General features: G+C 40.7%; 1 protein-coding gene across 12 annotated transcripts in view; it reads right to left on the bottom strand.

Moving 5' to 3' along the window:
• Nucleotides 1-21,441, bottom strand: part of TMCC1 (transmembrane and coiled-coil domain family 1) — a 243,240-nt gene extending 221,799 nt beyond the window's left edge. For 5 of the 12 annotated variants that reach the window (XR_010842459.1, XR_010842458.1, XM_067043375.1 and 2 more), the window contains exon 1: nucleotides 21,237-21,339. The gene's annotated coding sequence lies outside the window, so the exon portion shown is untranslated. Of the gene's footprint in view, nucleotides 1-21,236 lie in introns of all 12 variants that reach the window. The other 7 variants (XM_067043376.1, XM_067043381.1, XM_059076881.2 and 4 more) reach the window with 4 other exon arrangements.
• Nucleotides 21,442-21,954: the final 513 nt, after the last annotated feature.

The raw sequence follows: 21,954 nt of genomic DNA, 5'->3' as shown, positions 1-21,954 counted from the left end.
CTGCTAGGCACTGTTAGAACCAGTGCCCACTACTGTATATCAAAATACCTCCTGGAGACGTTCAAAAACATTTAAGGATTACATTCTCTCTAAGTAAATTTCTGTATGAGGACAAAGCAAGCATATTAAAATAAGCAGACAGAGGGAAAAAAACCTTTAAAGTAGGAACGAATTTGAAACTCAAACAATTTACCCTTCCTTCCTGGCTACGAAAATTCACATGCTGTTTACCACTAAAAAGATTAAAACCATCAAAAGACATCTCTACCCAAATTTCATGACCCAATAGTCTAAGAAAAATGAGCCTTATTCCTGTCAGAAAAATGATCTGTTTTTATCACACTAAAGAATTAGCTCTGTCACAGGATTAGAGTACAGCCATCTGAGGACAAAAGCTAGGCAGAAAAAGAACTGATACTGGAATGTGATAAAGACCCCTCCGGAAAACAGACATTTAGCTGTTTCAATGGCACCTTTCAACTAAGGATCTCAAAACAAATGTTATTTATATTACCAAGAATCAAAACGGTGGCTCCATGGCCCAATAAAGAAACATATCAATGACCTAGAGGTAATTCAATACTGATGTTCTGAAACTCAGCCTTCTACTCTAAAAACAAAATCTAGTTTTATGTAATCGTACTACGGTATGATAAATAATACATATTTGGTCTTTGTCTCCAGTTCCTGACACAGAGCTCCTAAAACTCTTGGAACTTCCTGAGTTACAGCAGTGTCTTTTCTTATTCAAAACAAGTCTCTTTCAACCATACCTGAGTTTATGCTAACAAGATGACTCTTGGTGGGAACCCTAGATAGTTTCCAGATGGAAGCTGGTTGCCAGAGGAACTATCCCTGTGATTACAGGTTTGGAACTTTCAGACCCTGACCCCAATCTGGGGAAGGGAGAGAGACTGGACACTGATTTAGCCACCAATGCCAATGATTTAATCAACCATTCCCAGGTGATGGAAACTCCACAAGACCCCCTAAACAATGGGGTTCAGGGAGCTTGTGGATGGGTGAACACATCAAGGAACTGGGAGGGTGATGCACCTTCAGAGGGCATGGAAGCTCCCCATACTGGCCCTATACATCTCTTATATTTGGCTGTTTCTGAGTTGTATCCTTTATAATAAATCTGTAAATGTAAGTAAAGTGGTTTTTCTGAGTTTTGTGAGTCATCCCAGCAAATTATTGAACCTGAGGAGGGGGTCATGGGAACCCTAGAATTTGCAGCAAAGTCAGAAAGGAGTACAGGTGGCCCAGGGCTTACAACTAGTGTCTACAGTGGGGGCAGTCTTATGGAACTGAGCCTTTTAACTTATGGATCTGACACTAACTCCAGGTAGATAGTGTCAGAATTGAACTGAATAGTTGGACACTCAGTTGGTGTCACAGAATTGGACAACTGGTTGTGGTATGGAAAAACCCACACAAAAGTAGTTAATTCCTAGTCTATATTTGTAAAGCTTGAAGATACAACTGGATTTGTTGATATAATCTCCCAGCTTACCTTGCTGCACACACATGAACAGAAAACACACAAATTTAAGCAATGCTGTCAGAAGAGTTCCTACTAATAATAATTAGCAGTAATTTTATGCCATCTATGTGCTTTGTACCAGGCATTAAACTTAGGATAAATTATTTCCAGTGCATGCAATTCTGAAAGATAGCCATGGCCCCCAACAGCAGATGAGAAAATTAAATCTCATCGTTAAATTTCACACTGTACCCAGCAAGTGGCAGAGATGGGGACGAAATCTAGTTTTAATGCACACATCCCTGCCTTCTTCTACACTATAGCAGCCTTAACTTTTTATTATGCAGAGTAAAATTATAAACTCTCTAACAATCCTTGAGGATAACATATCCCAAATGATGCCCTTGAAAGACTAGTCTTAAGAGATGCTCTGTTGAAAAAATAATTATAAAGTAAAAATGAAATTCCATGTACAGATCTAGTATTCTACTTTACACACTTTTTAAAAAACTGCCTTTTTAAACTGTACTCTCTTGCTGGTTGGCAAACATTTCATTTTTTTTTTTCTTCCCCTTATTAGGGAACTAAGTCAGTAAAACTTTTTATTACTTTCTCATCATTACCAATATTAGCACTAAAGAGAGAGACCATTTGAAATTAGAAAATCTTAAGAGCTCTGAGGGATGAGAAAAACCATGCAGTCCAAACTCTTGCAGGAACTCCTCTCATATTATCTCCAGAAGACAATCATCCAGCCTACATCTGAATATGTCTAATGACAGAGACCTCACAATTTAGCTATTCCACTGTTGCAGAGATCTTATGTTTGAAAGGTCTTCCCCACAAGCAGGATGAAATTCACCTCCACTGATGCACCTTCTACGTGATGTCTGTCCTCTGGAGCAATACATATGAGAAGTTTGCTCCCTCTTGCTTAAAACTCTACAAATATATCTAGAGAGTTAAGGTTCCAAGTGTTACCTTCTATAGCAAAATAGCTCCTGATTCTTCCAGTGTTCTTCACTAGATAAAGGTAGCTAGAGCTCTCAGTAGTATTTTGGTCACTTTAATCTGGACAATTTAGATTATCATTGTCCCACTGAAGTGCAGAATCCATAAGTGGACACAATACTCAAGACATAATCTGACAGTACAAGAACAAAGGGACTATTACTTCTTTTAATCTAACACTACATCTACAAATGTTCATCAATGTTAGCCTCTTTTCACAGCTACATCATACAACTACTTTATAGATTATGGTGGCTTTCAAATGAAAAACAAACTATTTGGGGCCAGATCATTTCTGTTAAAGAGTAGGACCTTCCATTTCTATCATACCTATCTTGCCACTTTGATACTTCATCCTGCTTAGATCACCTTGATTTTCTTTGATGCAACATATTAGATAACCCTTAGAGTTTTAACATCATTTACAAGATTTTTGGTAAGCATGCATTTATACCACTACATTCAAATCCAAATCCATAAAGGTTGGCAAAAGCAGAACTTACAATCCTGTGTAATCACTGTGCTTTGTAACAAAATAAATAAGCAAATTAAAAGACAAACCAGGAAAAGGTATTTGCAATACATAGTAATAGGCTGATTTCATTACAAAAAATGGCTCCTACAAATTCATAAGGGAAAAAAAAAATCAATTAATCAATGAAAAAAGAACCGGGACTTCCCTGGTGGCCCAGGGCATAAGACTCTGCGCTCCCAATGCAGGGGGCCCAGGCTTGATCCCTGGTTGAGGAAGTAGATCCCACATGCACACCGCAACTAAAGAGTTCGCATGCCGCAACTAAAGAGTTTGCATGCCGCAACAAAGATACTGCTTGCCACAACTAAGACCCAGCACAGCCTAAATAAATAAATATTTTTTTTAAAAAGAAAAAAGAACCAAAGTCTAACATGAACAGCCAGTTCACAGAAAAGGAAATACAAATGATTATTATATAGATGAAAAGACCTTCAACCTCTCCCCTCGTAAAGCGCAATGTAAATTAAATCTGTCAATATAATGTGATACTATTTTTTACCTGTGTGGTAAGATCAAAATGTCTGATATTGATAACACATCTAATCTGTAAGCAGTGTGGGGAAACAAGCACTCTTACAGATTGTTCATGGGAATGTAAACTGATTCCAACTCTTTAGAGTACAATGTGGAAATATCTATTAAAAATTTAATTACACCTATCTTTTCTTTGGAACATGGATATTCAGCACAGCATTATTTGTAATAGAAAAAGTGCTAGATACTGTTAGTGGTCCACCCAACATCCATTTTTCCCTTCTACCTCCTTAATCAGAACTCAAATTTTGTTCAGGGTGGTTATTTGCCCCACCCCAAAAGATGACTCCTAACTGGCTGAAGCCAACTATGGCTATCACATTCTCTTTGCCAATCACTTTCCCAGACACGCTGGGGGTCAGGGGCAGCAACATGACCCTCACTGAAATGTAAGAAGATGTCGTACAGAGCAGTGCTACTCAAACTATGGTTTGCTGATCCACAGCATCAGCATCACATGGGACCTCATTAGAAATACAAATTCTCAGGTCCCACTCTAAACCTACAGACTTCAGAATCTCTGTCAGTGGATCCCAGGAATTCATATTTTAACAAGCTCCCTAGGTAAGTCTTACACACACTAAAATTCATGAAACACTGTTTAAGAGAATTCTGGGAATTATTTCCTTCCCATTTAAAATGAGAGTCTTGGACTTCCCTGGTGGCGCAGTGGTTAAGAATCTGCCTGCCAATGCAGGGGACACGCGTTCGAGCCCTGGTCCGGGAGGATCCCACATGCCGCAGAGCAACTAAGCCCGTGCACCACAACTACAGAGTCTGCGCTCTAGAGCCCGCGACCCACAACTACTGAGGCCACGTGCTGCAACTACTGAAGCCCGCACACCTAAAGCCCGTGCTCTGCAACAAGAGATGCCACCGCAATGAGAAGCCTGCACACCACAACAAAGAGTAGCCCCTTCTTGCCGCACCTAGAGAAAGCCCGAGTGTAGCAACAAAGACCCAACACAGCCAAAAATAAATAAATAAATATAAAAAATTAATAAATAAAATAAAATGACAGTCTTCCCAGCAGAAAAATATTTTGTCCTCCATTTCCTTTCTTTAAACGCAGCTAGTTGTACTGCTTAGAGCTGAGGTGGCCATCCTACAACCATGAGGCTACACGGGAAAATGGAAAAGCCAACATACTGAAGATTAACTGAGTTAATAAATGGAAAAATGTGGGTCCTAAGTATTACCAAGCTACTGAACTAGCCCTGGGCCACCTATCTCCTTACTTCTGTTTATATCAGACAATTTAAACTTTTCACTGTTTAAGTCAGTGTTAGATATTCTGTTACTTTTACAACTGAATGTATCCTAAATGATACACTTCATGTCTATCCATGGAAACTAATGGAGCTTAAATACTTGTGGAAATAAAGTAGCAGATTTGGGGCCAAGACTTGCTAGTGGTCTCAGACTAGTCCTGGTTGTCTTAACGTTGGGCATATAAGAAACCAAAAGAAATAAAATTATAGTAAATACATGACATGGAACACTATGCAGCTGTTAAAAAAATGACAAGTTTTTAAGTAGTGATATATTTTATGAGAAAAAAGCTCTGCACACAAAAATGGAACTGTTGATAGAAGGGCTCCATCTGAGCTTTTAAAAGGTGAGATATAAATAAATTCATATACATACATGCATGTAAAATATCTCTGGAAGGAAATACAAAAAACTGGTAAAAAAATAAATGGTCGCTTGTAAGGAGAACTGGGGGTTGGCCATCAGAGATTAAAGGGACATTTTTTTTCATTCCTAAATTGTTGCAACATTTGAGTATTCCTATTCAAAATAACGTTTGAAATAAAAAAATTAAAATTGCTTTTAGACTTACATTATGCAAGAAAAAAAAAAGAATTTAAAAAGTGGGTTAGGGGTTTCCCTGGTGGCACAGTGTTTGAGAATCTGCCTGCTAATGCAGGGAACACGGGTTTGATCCCTGGTCCAGGAAGATCCCACATGCCACGGAGCAACTAAGCCAGTGCAACACAACTACTGAGCCTGTGCTCTAGAGCCCGTGCTCCACAATGAAAGAAGCCACCGCAATGAGAAGCCCGCACACTGCAACGAAGAGTAGCCCCCGCTCGCTGCCAACTAGAGAAAGCCCGTGCATGGCAACGAAGACCCAACACAACCAAAAATGAATAAATAAAATTTAAAGAAAAAATACACTTTACTGTAAAAAAAAAAAAAAAAAAAAAGGACTTCCATGGTGGTCCAGTGGGTAAGACTTCGCACTCCCAATGCAGGGGGCCTGGGTTCGATCCCTGGTCAGAGAACTAGATCCCACATGCTGCAACTAAGACCCAGCATAGCCAAAATAAATAAATAAATTTTTTTTTAAAAAAGTGGGTCAAAGCTTACATTTATATAAAATCCCTAAAAATTACTGTTTGACTTCAGAGAACTAGATCCCACATGCTGCAACTAAGACCCAGCACAGCCAAAATAAATAATTTTTTTTTTTTTAAAGTGGGTCAAAGCTTACATTTACACAAAATCCCTAAAAATTACTGTTTGACTACTGGTCCCTGGCACAGGGCTTTCCTTGCCTATAATCCATGTTCAAATGTCTGTGACTTGAATTGTTACAGGATCAATCTCATATACCACTTATGGATCTAACAATCTAAAAAGAAAAAATAAGTAGACAAACAAAAAACTATTTGAACCTCTCTCTTCACCATCAAGGTTGGTCAGATAATGGCTTAACTGTTTTCTATGGAAATATTCTCCACAAAATTTGTGCACTGTGCTGTCAGAAAGGAAAGCTCAGCTCACAATAGCCTTCTCTGGGTTTCACATGAACACACACAGCATTAAGACAAGCAGCAGTCTGAGACCACTAACAAGTTTTGGCCCCAGTCTGCTACTTTCATTTCTACTAGAACACACATTTCATTCAGGCAGAAACTTTTATCCAGTCTATCTCCAGCACATACAACAGAACCAAACATATATGAAAGTACTCAATAAATACTTTTTAAATAAACAAATGAAGAAAAAGAGGTCTTCCATAAATGCCAAGACCAGAGTATATTATACCTAATTTTGGTTATTCGTACAAGCTCATCTAGCTGAGGATGCTACAAAGACTGGATACTCCTACTGAAAAACAGATAGGAGTGTGAGGACATTCTCACAAGCCCCTTTGACAGCCTAAATATTAATGTTTAAAGAGTCTTTCAGCCCTATACTCTAGGAAAGAGTAGTTGATAGCCAGTTGGTTCCTAACCAATCCTCACATTTCTTCTTTTTCATAGTAACTGCTAAGGATTATTTTAAAACCCTGAAAGCATGAAACAAAAATTTAGGAACTAACAATCAACGGTTTAGGATACTCTAAAGATCTCAAAGTACATATTCCAAAATTATTTAAATGAACAATTAATCGAGCCCATTGTACTTAAACATCTTAAATCCCCTCCTATCACAGTCATTCATCTAGAGTTATAGATTTTTACCTAAGTGTCCAACCTTTACAAGGTTTAGGACAGTTTTGCTGTTGGAAAGGCAACACCTCCAGCCAGACTTCTACCCCCACTGCCTCAATGAAACTATTCTTTTCAAGGTTACCAATAACTTTCACTTTGCTAAACCAAATGGTTAATTCTCAGTCATCTTTTTTTTTGAATTTTATACAGCAGGTTCTTATTAGTTACCTATTTTATACCTATTAGTGTATATATGTCAATCCCAATCTCCGAATTCATCCCACCACCACCCCCTCCCACCAATTTCCGCCCTTGGGGTCCATACATTTGTTCTCTACATCTGTGTCTCTATTTCTGCCCTGCAAACCAGTTCATCTGTACCATTTTTCTAGGTTCCACATAAATGCATTAATATATGATATTTTTCTCTTTCTGACTTACTTCACTCTGTAGGACAGTCTCTAGGTCCATCCACGTCTCTATAAATGACCCAATTTCGTTCCTTTTTATGGCTGAGTAATATTCCATTGTATATATGTACCACATCTTTATCCATTTGTCTGTTGATGGGCATTTAGGTTGCTTCCATGACCTGTCTCAGCCTCTCACTGCTGTGGCCTCTCCCGTTGCGGAGCACAGGCTCCGGATACGCAGGCTCAGCAGCCATGGCTCACGGGCCAAGCCGCTCCGCAGCATGTGGGATCCTCCCGGACCGGGGCACGAATTCGTGTCCCCTGCATCGGCAGGCGGACTCTCAACCACTGTGCCACCAGGGAAGCCCTCAGCCCTCATCTTAATTGTAGTATTTGACACAGTTGATCACTCCCTACTACTTGAAACATTTTCCTCCTTTGGCTTCAGGATACCTCTTACGTAGTTTTCTTCCTACCGCTCTGGCTGGGGCTACTAAGTCTCTTCTGATTGTTCCTACTAGTCTCTCTGACCTCTAAAGACCTCTAAACTCTGGTCTACTCCAGAGTTAATTAAATTCTTCAACTTCTACTTACTTCTATCTCTACTCACTCCCTTGGTGATCCCATCCAGCCTCCTGGCTTTAAATACAGTCTATTTGTCAACAACACCCTGAGGTATACCCAACAGATCTTCTCCCCTGAAGTTCAGATTCATAAACCCAACTATCTATTCAACATCTCCACTAACTCTAATAGGCAACTATAATGTATGTCCAGAACTGAGCTTCTGTTCTTCCCCTCCAAATGTGTTCCCCTTTCAGTCTTCCCCATCAATAGGTGGCAAGAACATCCTTCCAGGAACTCAGAGCAAAAACCTGGGAGTTGCCCTGAAGTCCTTCCCTTCTTTCACAGCACACATCCAATCTATAAGCAAAATCAGTTGACTCTACTTGAAAAATACATTCAGAATCAGACCGTGTGTCATCATATTCACTGCTCCCCGCTAGGGCAAACTGTCGACTTCTCTCACTTGGATTACACCAACAGCCACCTAACTTGCATTCCGGCCTTTGCCCCTGCCCAACCCACCATCCATCTATTACCAGCAGCAGCCAGAGTAGTGACAATGTCAAAATGGAAGTCAGATCATGTCATACCACTGCCCAAAATCCTCCAAAGGCTTACTTTACTCAATATAAAAGCTAAAGTCTCGGGCTCCCCTGGTGGCGCAGTGGTTAAGAATCCACCTGCCAATGCAGGGGACACAGGTTTGACCCCTGGTCCGGGAAGATCCCACATGCCGTGGAGCAACTAAGCCCATGTGCCACAACTACTGAGCCTGCGCTCTAGAGCCTGCAAGCCACAACTACTGAAGCCTGCGCGCCTAGAGCCCGTGCTCCGCTACGAGAGAAGCCACTGCAATGAGAAGCCCACGCACCGCAAAGAAAAGCAGCCCCCACTCTCCACAACTAGAGAAAGCCTGTGCACAGCAATGAAGACCCACTGCAGCCATAAATAAATAAATACAGTTATTTAAAAAAAAAAAAAAAAAAGCTAAAGTCTTAGAAGGACCAACAGGACCAGCAGCAACTGGAAGCTTAGAAATGGGCCCCACCTCAGACCTAAAAAATCAGAATCTGAAGTTTAACAAGAACACCCTAGGTAATTTATGTACACATTAAAGTTTGAAAAGCACTTCCATAAGGCACCATAAGATAAGAACCTACCCTCCCCAATCCCTGCCATTCCTCATGCAAGCTTGTGTCTCAGGACCTCTACACTTGCCATTTGCTATGCCTGGAATGCTCTTCTCATATTTCTGCATTTCTCTCTCACCTCTTTCAAGACTTTACTCAAATGTGACCTTCTCTGTAAGGTTGTCTGTGACCACTAAATCCCTCCCCTCAGTAAGCCCTATTCCTCTTTCCCACTTTTACTTTTCTCATCAGAACTTGTCATCATAGGTTTAAAAAACTACTTTTTTACTTATTTATTTTGTTTATTCTATCTCCCATATATCATATAAAATAAGCTCTATAAAGGCAGAGATTTTTGTCAGTTTTCTTCCCCAGTGCCTAGAACACAGTAAGCACTCAATAAATATATTGAAGACATAAAATAAACAAATGAGGTCTCTCTTCAAAACACTACCCAAGGGCTTCCCTGGTGGCACAGTGGTTGAGAGTCCGCCTGCCGATGCAGGGGACACGGGTTCGTGCCCCAGTCCGGGAGGATCCCACATGCCGCGAAGCACCTGGGCCCATGAGCCATGGCTGCTGAGCCTACGCGTCTGGAGCCTGTGCTCTGCAGCAGGAGAGGCCACAACAGTGAGAGGCCCACGTACCGCACAAAAAAAATAAAAATAAAAAAGTTATTACTGAGCTAGGACGACTGCTAGAAAAAAGGAAGAATAGGAGAAAGTAAGATGAAATAAATGAATGTATGATAACTGAATTCTTCTGAGGAAAGACTCAGCTTTATAATATGATGTCATACTGCTCTGAGTGCCAAAGTGATGCAATTTTGCAACAGAAGAAAAAAGACATACCTCCTCAAAATCCCAGCACAATGGCTTTCTTTTCTTTGCATAGATGAGGATCAACATTTGTAATCCAAAATGTTTCCCAAAAGTTTATTTTTAAAAAAGACAGAGAAGTAGAAGATCCATATAAAAAGAAATTTAATCTGGGAAGATGGAGACAGTCTTCTAAATCTTATGCTCAAGAGCAGCTGTTCACCAACTGTCAGCATCTTAATAAAGTGCTAACTGTCGAGTAAAGAGAGTAGTACCTGCTGAAACAGAGGAGCTAGAAGAGAGTCTTAAGAGTCTATTGCTCTCAAGAGAGTAATACCTGCTGGAACAGAGGAGCTAGAAGAGAAAAAAATACTAGTGAATGCAAACGTCTGGCTAGCAAACAATTACCAGTTGTTAGTCTGCAAAATTTTTCAGGTTGATACAGTGAACATCAGAAGATCACACGGAGGTAACACAAGTGACCTAGCCCAGTCAGACTGGGGTTATCAATGACAGCAGCAATCCAGCTCTCTGATTAATAATAAATAAGCAATAAAGAAAATATAAAATCTATTTCATGGGCTGCCCTGGTGGCGCAGTGGTTGAGAGTCCGCCTGCCGATGCAGGGGACACGGGTTCATGCCCCGATCCGGGAAGATCCCACATGACGTGGAGCGGCTGGGCCCGTGAGCCATGGCCGCTGAGCCTGCGAGTCCGGAGCCTGTGCTCCACAACGGGAGAGGCCACGACAGTGAGAGGTCCGCGTACCACACACACAAAAAAATAATAAAATAAAAAAAATAAAATAAAAAAATCTATTTCATGTTTTTTATTGCAAGATGATGGTCATATCATATAACCAAACATAGGCAAATAATATTGCCAAAAACACCAAAGCACTCTAGTGCCTTATAAAACAAATACTGTAGAACTACTAATGCAGATGTCTATGTCAGCAGAAAATACAGAATAATCATGCAAAAAATACATATTTAGGTCTCACAGAAAAGCAAAGTTAATGTGGAAACTGAGGGACATCAAAGTTAATTTGACACATAGGGTGATCTTGTGTACCGTTAGGTATCTTACAGAATTTGTTATATTTTGGCGGCAGTATTTCCTAATACGTGCCAAATCACCACACTTCTATCAAACTACAAATTATAGAATATATAGAAGGTGTAAATGAAATACAACTGACCCTTGAACAACACGGATTTCAACTGCACAGCTCCACTTATACATGGATATTTTCTGATAGTAAATATTACAGTACTACACAGTTCATGGCTGGTCAAATCCAAGGATGCACAGGAACCTTAGATACAGAGGGCCAACTATAAATTATATGTGGATTAACTCCTGCATTGCTCAAGGGTCAACTGTACATTGAATGGCATTAACAGCAGATAGGGACAATGCATTAGAAAAGATTAGTGAATGTAAAGACATAACAACAGCAACTATCCAAAATGAAACCTGGAATACAAGAAGACAGAAAAAGAGCAGAGCATCAGTGAGCTATGGGACAAACTCAAGGAGCCTAATAATATATGTATAGTTAGAATCTTGGGTGTGTATGGGAGGGGAGGAAGTTTGAAAAAGTAATATACAAAAATTTGCCCAATCTGATGAAGACCATATACCCACAGAGCCAAGAAGCTCAATAAACACCAAGCACAAGAAACATGAAGAAAATGAAAATTCCAACAAGGAATAACCAAAGTCAAAATGCTTAAAATCAGAGATACACTGGAAAAGAATCTTAAAAGCAGCTAGAGAAGTACAGAACGGGAGAAAACATTTGAAAATCATATATCTGATAAGTAATTAATATCTAGAATATAGAAGAACGCCTACAAATCAACGATCATAAAAAAAATCCAATTCAAAATGGACAAAGGACTTGAAAAGACATTTATCCAAAAATGTATGAATGGCCAATTAGCACATGAATGATGCTCAACATAACTTATCAAGAAAACACAAATCAAAACCACAATGAGATACCACCTCATACTCATTAGGATGGCTCCTATCCCAAAACAAACCAAACAAACAAACAAAAACAGAAAATAACAATTTTGGCAAGGATGTGGAGAAACTGGAACCCTTACGCACTGTTGGTGGGAATGTAAAACATTCCACCTTTCCACAGCTGCTATGGAAAACAGTATGGCAATTCTTCAAAATTTAAACACAGCATTACCATATGATCCAGCAATTCCACTTCTGGGTATAAACTCAAGAGAATTAAAAGCAAGATGTGGGGCTTCCCTGCAGGCACAGTGGTTGAGAGTCCACCTGCCGATGCAGGGGACACAGGTTCATGCCCCGGTCTGGGAAGATCCCACATGCCACAGAGCGGCTGGGCCCATGAGCCATGGCCACGGAGCCTGTGCGTCCAGAGCCTGTGCTCCACAACGGGAGAGGCCACAGCAGTGAGAGGCCCGCGTACCACCAAAAAAAAAAAAAAAAAAAAGGAAGATCTGAAATAGATATTTGTACATCTATGTTCACAGTAGCATGAAGCACAATAGCTAAAACATAAAAACAAGCCAAGTGAAAACAAAACAAAAAACAACCCAAGTGAAAACAACAGATAAATGGATAAGCTAAATGTGGTGTATACCTACAATGGAATATTATTTGGTCTTAAAAAAGGAAGGGAATTCCAACATATGCTACAACATGCATGAACTTTGACAACATTATGCTAAGTGAAACAAGCCAGTCACAAAAAGACAAATACTATATGATTCCACTTATATGAAGTACTTAGAGTACTCAAAATCATAAAGACACAAAGTAGATTGGCAGTTGCCAGGGGCTGGAGGGAGGGGGGAATGGGGAGTTATTGTTTAATAGGTATAGCATTTCAGTTCTGCAAGATGAAAAGTGTTCTGGAGATAGATGGCTGTAATGTTCACAAAATGATATAAATGTACTTAATACCACTGAACAGTACTTAAGATGATTAAGATGGTAAATTTTATGTTATGGTAATTTTATGTTATACCAGAATTTTTTAAAATTGAAAGAAAAATGAAAGGTAGCCAGAAGAAAACAATCACACATTATGTACACAGGGATAAAGACAAGGATGACAGCCAACTTCTTATTGGAAAGAATGCAGGCCAGAAGACAGTGAAGCAACATCTCTAAAGTACTGAAACTAAAAACAAACAAAAAGACTGCCAGCCTAGAATTCTATATCCAGCGAAAACAGCCTCTATAAATCAAGGCAAATTAAAGACTTCTTCAGACATACAAAAATCCATGAAAGGATTCATTGCCAGCAAATCTGCACCACAAAAAATGTTAAAAGAAGTCCTTCTTTCAGAAGGAAAATGTACCAGGTAGAAATCTATAACTACAAAGAAAAATGAAGAGCACTGGAAATGGTAAATAGAATACACATACAGTACTTGACAAAGGCTTTAATTACCATGAGATAGCAGATTCACCTACATTATTAAAATAAAGGGTTAGGGTTAACACTAACAAGATACACATAATACACATATCTTCCAAAATAAAGTATCTTGATTAACCGAACTCATTTCCCATCACACATTCCTGTAAATTACACAGTCAATATTATCTTTTTTATAAAAAGAAGCCCCAAGGTACAAGTTATGTGTCCAGTAATGATGAGTCTTTTAGAGAAGTGAAATTAAAATATTCTTGGTTCCAGTCCAGTGTTCTATTACACAAACCCTTTTAAAGGGTCTGCCTACAGAAAGTTCCCTGGAATAAAGTATGATGGCAGTTAATATATAATTTATCTATTTTTCCATCATCTCCAGGGAACCCCAAAGTCACTTAGAAGCTACAAAGACAGCAAAGAATGTTCCTTGCTTTCAAGAAGTTTGAAAAACAATATTAGCTTTCAATAAATTGGTCAGGTTACCCCAAACTGGCAAAAGAAAACATTTGCCAAGTCTTCTTGAGGAAAATGAATTTATCAAACCAAAGGTGTCAAAGCAATAACAGCAAAACAAAGCTTCAGGGTGTGGTGCTGAAATAGGAAAAAGAAAACACTAATATTTAATGCCACTCTATTATAGTCCAAACCTCAGAGGGAATGTGGTTAGTAAGAATAAAACCTCTGTAAAATCACTGATGCCAAACAGACTACAGAATGGGAATCTTGCCTACTATCCCTCTGAATACAAAATGTTAAACACAACTCATACACTCAGATTCCTTGAGACCACAGGCAGATCTTATAATCCAACTTCACAGTGAGTGAATCGCACTCTCAGAAAGACTAAATGGTACACAGCACAATTCAGGATATTCCTCTAACAGAATTCTAGGGGAAAGCTACTACTGTTACCCTATCTGGACCAACATTCTTTACTCTGTAAAGACAAAAGGAAAATTATGTGATTTCATAATGAATATCATGCCAAGACAAAATAGCATTCTTTCAGCACTTTACTCCAAGTAAGCCATCAGGTAACTTTCCTCTTAATATAAAAATAAAATTTATCAGAAGAAATATTAGTTATAAACCCAAGAGAATTTAAAACATATGTTCAAACAAAAACTTATACACGAATGTTCATAACAGCATTATTCATAATAGCCAAAAAGTGAAAACAATGCAAATGTCCATCACTGATGAATGATTCAACAAAATGTGATCTATCCATACAATTAATTATTATTCAGCCGTAAGAAAGACATTAAGTACTGAAACATGCTACAACATAGATGAACCTTAAAAACATTAAGTAAAAGTGGGCTTCGTGTTGGCACAGTGGTTAAGAATCCACCTGCCAATGCAGGGGACACGGGTTTGATCCCCGGTCCGGGAAGATCCCACATGCCGCAGAGTAACTAAGCCCGTGCACCACAGCTACTGAGCCTGCGCTCCACAACCCACGCGCCTAGAGCCCGCGCTCTGCAGCAAGAGAAGTCACCGCAATGAGGAGCCTGCGCACAGGAACGGAAGACCCAAAGCAGCCAACAAAAAATAAATAATAAAAATAAATAATTTTTTAAAAAATTAAGTAAAAGAAGCCAGAAACAAAAGGCCATATGTTATATGATTTCATTTAAATGAAATGTACAGAACAAGCAAACCCATAGGGACAAAAATCAGACTAGTGATTGCCAGAGGATGAGGAAAGGAACTCCTTAACGGATACAAGGTTTCATTTTGGGATGATGAAAATATTCTGGATCTAGACAGTGGTGGTGGTGGTGGCTGCACAACACTGTGAATGTACTAAAAGCCTCTGAACCACACATTTTAAATGGTGAAAATGATGAATTTTATGTTACGTGAATTTTACCTCAAGAGAAAAAAAGAAGTATGTTTCTAAGTGTTTGTTATCTAGTACCTGTATCTCTCACTACTTAACAAAATGCTGTGTTCATAAAAATCTTTCAAAAACACTTTTTTAAAATTTAATGTACTGGCATTCTAGAAAAGAATAGAGACAGTACAAAGATCAGTGTTTGTCAGGGGCTGGTGAGGGGGGAGTTAAATATGTGAGGCACAAGTTTTTTAGAGCACTGAAACTACTCTATACGACACTGTAATGGTGAATATAAGATATTAAAAGTTTGTCAAAACCCACAGAACTTTAAAGCACAAAGAATAAACCTTAATGTATGCAAATTTTGAAACAATCATTTAAGAGATAAACAGATCTCAGCACGGAATGCAGAATGCAATAAAACAATGTAAATCTATTACACATATGAAACCACCTCATTTGGGGGTGGAGGAATAAGGTGCTGACCCCTAAGTAATGCTGGAAATAAGTGGAGTCTATCAGTCTAAAGGCAAAAGGAACTATCCATAAGCACTGTACTCTAGTTGATAAAGTGTTTTCCCACAGGGGGACAGATTAAGAATTCTCAAACCACTTCACATGAATACTGGAACTGAAGAATTAAGTAAATGGATGCCAGAGGTTGGGAGCCAGGTTTCTCACTGGTGGAGTGGAAGAGGTTAGAATGATCCATGTGGTAAGGAATTAGCATTGGAAATATCAGTTTGAATTCATGTTTAGCTTAATAGACAAATAGCTAGCTACAGAAAGATTTATAGATATGTGTATATACACAGCTTAATATATATACCCAACTCCTTGCTCTGTCACTCAGAATGCCTGGAAGCAACAACACTCTGGTAGCAACCAGCACACCTAGCACCCAAATCTTGGTTTCAAATACCATTTTCCAACACAAGGAACTAGAGCTCCTTAGTACGACTGAGGCATGACATATAAAAGAGGAGCCTGAAGCATTTTATGTTGCCAAAAAGAAAGTACTCACACACAAAGGGTAGGGATACAGGAGCCAACTGAAAGGGCTCCCAGTGGCCAAAGCTGGACAATTTGAGCAATGATATTTATGTAGATACTCTACCTTTAAGGAGATAGAGCATAACTCATCACTCACCAAGTGTGGGCTACACATAGTGACTTTCTTCCAGCGTATAGTGTAGAAAGGTAGGCACAAAAGCGTAGCTTTACAGTGGAGAAAACAAACATTAGCACAAGTTAAGTGATCAAGGTTAACAGAAACACTGATAAGTCATATGTACTCTTGATATGTGATGAGAATGGCACTTTACCTCTGTGGTCTTCCTTCCAAAATCATATTACATCAGTCTAACGATTAGAAAAACATCAGACAACTGTCCAATTGAAAGATATTCTACAAAAATACCTGATCAGTTATCTTCAAAACTGCCAAGGTCATTAAAAATAAGGAAAGTCTGATATATTGCCTCAACCAAGAGAAGCTAAGGAGACATACTATTAAATGTAATGTGGCATCCTGAATGGGACCCTGGAACACAAAAAAGGACATTAAAGAAAAAACTGTGGAACTCTGAATAAAGTATTGACTTAGTAATAATGCATCAATATTGATTAACTGTGACATATGTAACACACTAATGTAAGATGTTAATAATTGGGTGTGGGATAGACAGGAACTCTCTGTACTATCTTTACAATAATTCACTAAATCTAACACTGCTCTTAATAAAACATTTCTTTTTAAAGTTTATTTTTATGAAGTTGTAAACATTTATACATGGTCTGGGCCCTCAAGAAGCTTGTTGTCTCACTGTGAGGTAAGATACATACTCATAAAAGAAGTATAAAATACAAAAATAAGAAAATATTAAATTGAGAAATACAGATAAAAGTATTTAGGAATATAGAGAAGGTCTAGAAATATAAGGGAAAAATTCATCAAGGAGGTAAAACTTAAGTTTGTACCTTAAAATGTACTTCAGGGTACCAAAGTAAAAAAGAATGATGATAAATTGGTACACTTACAAGAAACAGAAGGGTGAAGAAACAAGGAAAAACTAAAAGAAATGAAAGTATTTAGCCCTGAAAAGTGAAGACTTAAATAAGAGGCATAAGAGTGGTGTTCAAATACTTTAAGGGTCACGTAGCAGAACTAACAGAGTTACATCATATGCCCATTTAACTTACTAGCTGACCTCTGGTAAAATGTGACCAACACTCAAGGACAAAGAGAGTGACAGCTGCTCTACAGAGCCACAACAGGAAATGCCAATTTGGAAAGACAGGAAGCAGGTGGCCAAGTTCTTCTCTACAACTTTCCAAAGGACAGTGTGCATGTGAGCCCAATGAAGCAGAAACTTAGATTCAAATCCTGCAAACATTGATTGACCACTTACCATGTGCCAGGTGCTTCCATATATATTATCTCATTTAATATTCATAACATATCGATAAACATTTATTAATGTTTTATATTTATACATTAAGAGCTTTAATGTACAAATACAATAAAATTAATCCTGCAAGAAAGCAGGAACACATTAAAATTCTCCACCATCCCCACTCTCTGATAAGGATTTGATAGCTCTTAAAAGGCAAAATTTCGGGGCCTCCCTGGTGGCACAGTGGTTGAGAGTCCACCTGCTGATGCAGGGGATACGGGTTCGTGCCACGGTGCAGGAAGATCCCACATGCCGCGGAGCGGCTGGGCCCATGAACCATGGCTGCTGGGTCTGCGAGTCCGGTTAAAAAAAAAAAAAAAAAAAAAAAAAAAAAGGCAAAATTTTTTGAAGGCCTACATACCTACCTAATTTTCTCCCTCTTGCTCCTTCCTTCAGTCAAGCTTAGTGGCTCTCGGTCTATAAAATGCTTAAGAACTAAATAATTATATATGCAAAAACATGCACACTACGCTTTTTAAACAATTTAAAGGATTTTCAAGTACAGTTTTCATCTTATGTAATTTTTGTCTCAAGCACTGACTTTAGAGCCAAATCCTGTGGATGAGGTGCAGCCCCACCTCAGGCTTAGTCCATGGGCACTGTAAGGCAGCATCAGGGAAAGGAGGCAGAGAGGTTGACTCCTATCACAACATGAAGAACATTCTAACAACAATCAGAGCTATCTAAAAATGGCACGGGCTACCTCAAAGTAATGAATTTTCTGTCATCAAAGGTGTTCAAACAGAGGCTGAAAAATCACTGAGAACATGTGAGAAGAGAGCAATTGGGTAAGAAGCTAAGATCTCTTCCAAATCTTAGATTGTATAATGGGTAGACTTTTAAAACCTGACAGGTGGGCAATCTAGGTGAGAACAACAAAATGAAGAAAGACACCAAGGCAAGAATGACATGGTTATGTGGAAAAGGCCAATGCTGGGGAAACACAGAAACTCATTTCCATTGGCAGATGTCTGTATTTGCTATTTCATCTGCCAGAAAAGCTCTTCCATCCCTTAGGCCACAGCTCAAACATCTTCTCCTCACTGAGGCCTCCCCACCACCCCCACCAGTCACTCACTCGTCACATCAGCTTGTTTTATTTTCTTCATGGTTCACATTAGAAGTCAGCAAACTTTTTCTTTAAAGGGCCAGACCACAGGCCAAATCCAGCTTACCGTAACCATGTTTTTGTATGGCCTATGAGCTAAGAATGGTTTCTACATTTTTAAATGGCTGAAAAAAATCAAAAAGCAGAATTCAAACATTTTGTGACACGGGAAAATTGTATGAAATTAAAATTTCAACGTCCAAAGTTTAATGAGAACACAGACACACTCGTTTATGTACTGTACTCCCTGTGGCTGCTTTTGCACTAAAACAAGACAGCTGAGTAGCTGCAACAGAGACTGTATGGCCCATAAAGCCTAAAATATTTAATTTCCGGTCTTTTACAGAAAAAATTTGCTAATCCCTGATTTGTAGCATTACCTGAAATTACCTCTATTTGCTTATTTGCTATCCTCATTCTCACACACACAGAATAAAGCTCTGCCCCCCCCCCCCCACTGTCGCTCAGGACTTACCTAGAAAAAAATCTTGGAATAAAATAAGGGCTCAACAAACACTTGATTGATAAATTAATGAGTGATTCATAAATGCCACTCTGAGGAGTTCAGACTTAAGCCTTCAGTCATGATAGGTTTTGTACAAATATGACAGGCAAAAGAAAAGGGGAAATATTCCAGTAGAGAGGAGCAAAGAGTTTAAAGTAATGGTGGTCATCAATTAGTCCAGGTCATTGGGTTTCTCATCAAATTGTACAGGTTTTTTGTGCTCATAAAAGATTCTCTCAACTTCTGTAAGGTGTCACAACACTGTCAGCTGATTGTGCTTCTGTTTATCATAAGGTGCAAATACTCTGAGAAATCTCATTTCCTATACCTGGTACACAGCAGCCACACCATGCTAAATCTTAATAAGTCCTCATAATTTTAATAGATCTAGATCATGTGCTAGTGAATTTTTAATCTCTGAATCCTTCCTATGCTGCTGATCATCAATCTATTCTGTAAGCAGCTGAAAACTCTTCAGAAATTAAAAGGTTACCGCCCACAGACCAGAAGCAGCTTTATAATCTTTCTATACTAGCCAGAGAGTGGGTGTGTGATTTCAAAAAAAATACAAGCCAACTCTGTCGGTAGAGGACAAGGTATTGTTGCATTAAAATCCCACCCATAAGCATCATTTGTTACACGACACTAGTAAAACTACCACCTACTCATAATCCGAGTCTCACTCTTCTAATACAAGTGGAGAAAAAAATGTATCTACCTCCTGGAGGAATCTTGTCATCAACACATTAACATTTTCATAAGGTTCTCTCCTTCCAGGCTTTGCAACAATTTCTACACACAGATACTTCAAAGACAAGGATTTGGTTTAGTCAATAACTTCCAAATGTAAGATACTGGTCGGACGGCATAAACAAATCAAAGTTTTGCTTTATTCTAAAGCAGCCACCCGCTTTTTAATTTAGGAATTCAGACCTTTCATAGAGATGCTTATGGTACAGGTACCTCTGATAAGTATGTCAGACTTCACAGCAACCATTTTGGATTAAGACAAGTGTGTGTTCATCTTCCTTTCCTCTATGACAAGTCACGATGAAAAGGCAACCTGCAAAAGCACTGGCTAAGATCTACCAAGACGAATGTGTAAGGTGTCACCAAAGAAGAGGGGGGAAATCAGCCAAAAGCTTAAGTGGGCTGCTTCAAGAAACTACTGCAGATTCGCCTGGGGAATGTTCACCATCAATGTTAGGGATGAACCAAACCAACCCCTGGACAAACACGACACACACCTTTGCTTAAGCTGAAAAAGCTGGGGTCTGCAAGCTATAAATGGATCTCTGGCCCTTTAGAGATGGTGCAACTCACTGAGCCCCTCTTCCCTTCCTAAAAGGGTTAATAAAAGGCACCTGGGACCAAGCCCAGCCAGCCCAGACTCGCATCCCACCGCGCACCACCAATTCTCCCGGTTCCCATAACTGCCGGCTCCCTGCTCCCCTCAAACGACAAGTTCAAAATCAAAACAAAGGTGCAAAACTGCTTTCAGGTGGCAATGGCTAAGCCCCAGTAGCCAACTTCTAGGGACGCCAGGGCGAGCAAGGGCTCGTAGGATACCCGACCCCCTAGAGCCAGCTCCCAGACAGTCCTTCGGGCCTCGGCCCACCTCCTCACACGCCCCTCCCCGCGGCCCTGGAGGGGGTGCTGGGAAGGGGGCGAAGCGAAGAGGAGGGGAGAGAAACCCCAGGGTCAAAATGACAGCGGAACGGGCCGGGAAACGAAAGAGGCCCGGAAGGATGCTGGGGGTCGAGCCCTAGGCCCAGGGCTTCAGCACCGAACGGTAGCGACCAAGGGTCCGACCCGCGCCAGGCCGCGAGCGGGAGGCCCGGGCCGCGTCGGCGGCGTCGCCCGGCCACGCTCCCCTCACGACTCTCCCCTCCCGAGCCACAGGGACCGTGAGGGGCCGCGGCCGCCGCCAGCGTCGGGGGCGGGGGCACTCACTCACCGGCAGGGAGGGGAGGAGCAGCCGGCGTCTCCGCCAGCGCCGTCGCTCGCGCTCAAGCACCGGCTCCTGCCGCTGCGGCCGCCGAGCCCGGTCCATCCCCCCCGCCAACCACCCCCCTCCCGGCCCTCCCCCCGCGCCGCCTCAGCCGCCTCAGCCGCCGCCTCCGCAGCCGCCGCAGTCGCCACAGCCGCCTCAGTCCCAGCACGGGAGCGCGAACCGGCGCGAGGAGGCGAGCGCGCGCGCGCCCGCCGCCGCCACCCACAACCTCCGCCCCCGGCAGGCGGCGCACGCGCGAGGCGGCGGCGGGCGCGCGCACGCTGCAGGGGGGAGGGGGAGGTAGGCCCCGAAAGACGTGGCCCCGCCCACCCACGCGGCCGCGGGAACCCGGGCCGTTCCGGTGCAGGTTAGCCCTTCACCTGCAAAGCGCCGGGAACCGAGTTCCTCTGGCCTGGCCCCGTTTTCTGAGAGCGAAGGGCCAGGGCAGCTCAGCTGTGAGCGGATTTCTGACCGCCGCTCCGGGACCCTCACCTGTTCTACTTACCTTCAATCGTAAGGCCTTCTTTCCTCCTCGAATCCAGCAGGTTTTCGGCTGCTGCTGGCAAGGGCTTATTACTATTTCCCGTCCGCTTTTACCACTCAAGGGAACACAAGCAGCCATCAGCCTATCCCTTTATTACTGCATTTTCCGAATTCATTTATTCGTTCATCGCTTATGTAT

The sequence above is a fragment of the Kogia breviceps genome, chromosome 10 (assembly GCF_026419965.1).
Source record: "Kogia breviceps isolate mKogBre1 chromosome 10, mKogBre1 haplotype 1, whole genome shotgun sequence".
In the NCBI taxonomy this organism is placed as follows: Eukaryota; Metazoa; Chordata; class Mammalia; order Artiodactyla; family Physeteridae; genus Kogia; species Kogia breviceps.
The sequence above is the reverse complement of the archived record's forward strand: the minus strand, read 5'-3'. Positions and strand labels throughout refer to the sequence as shown.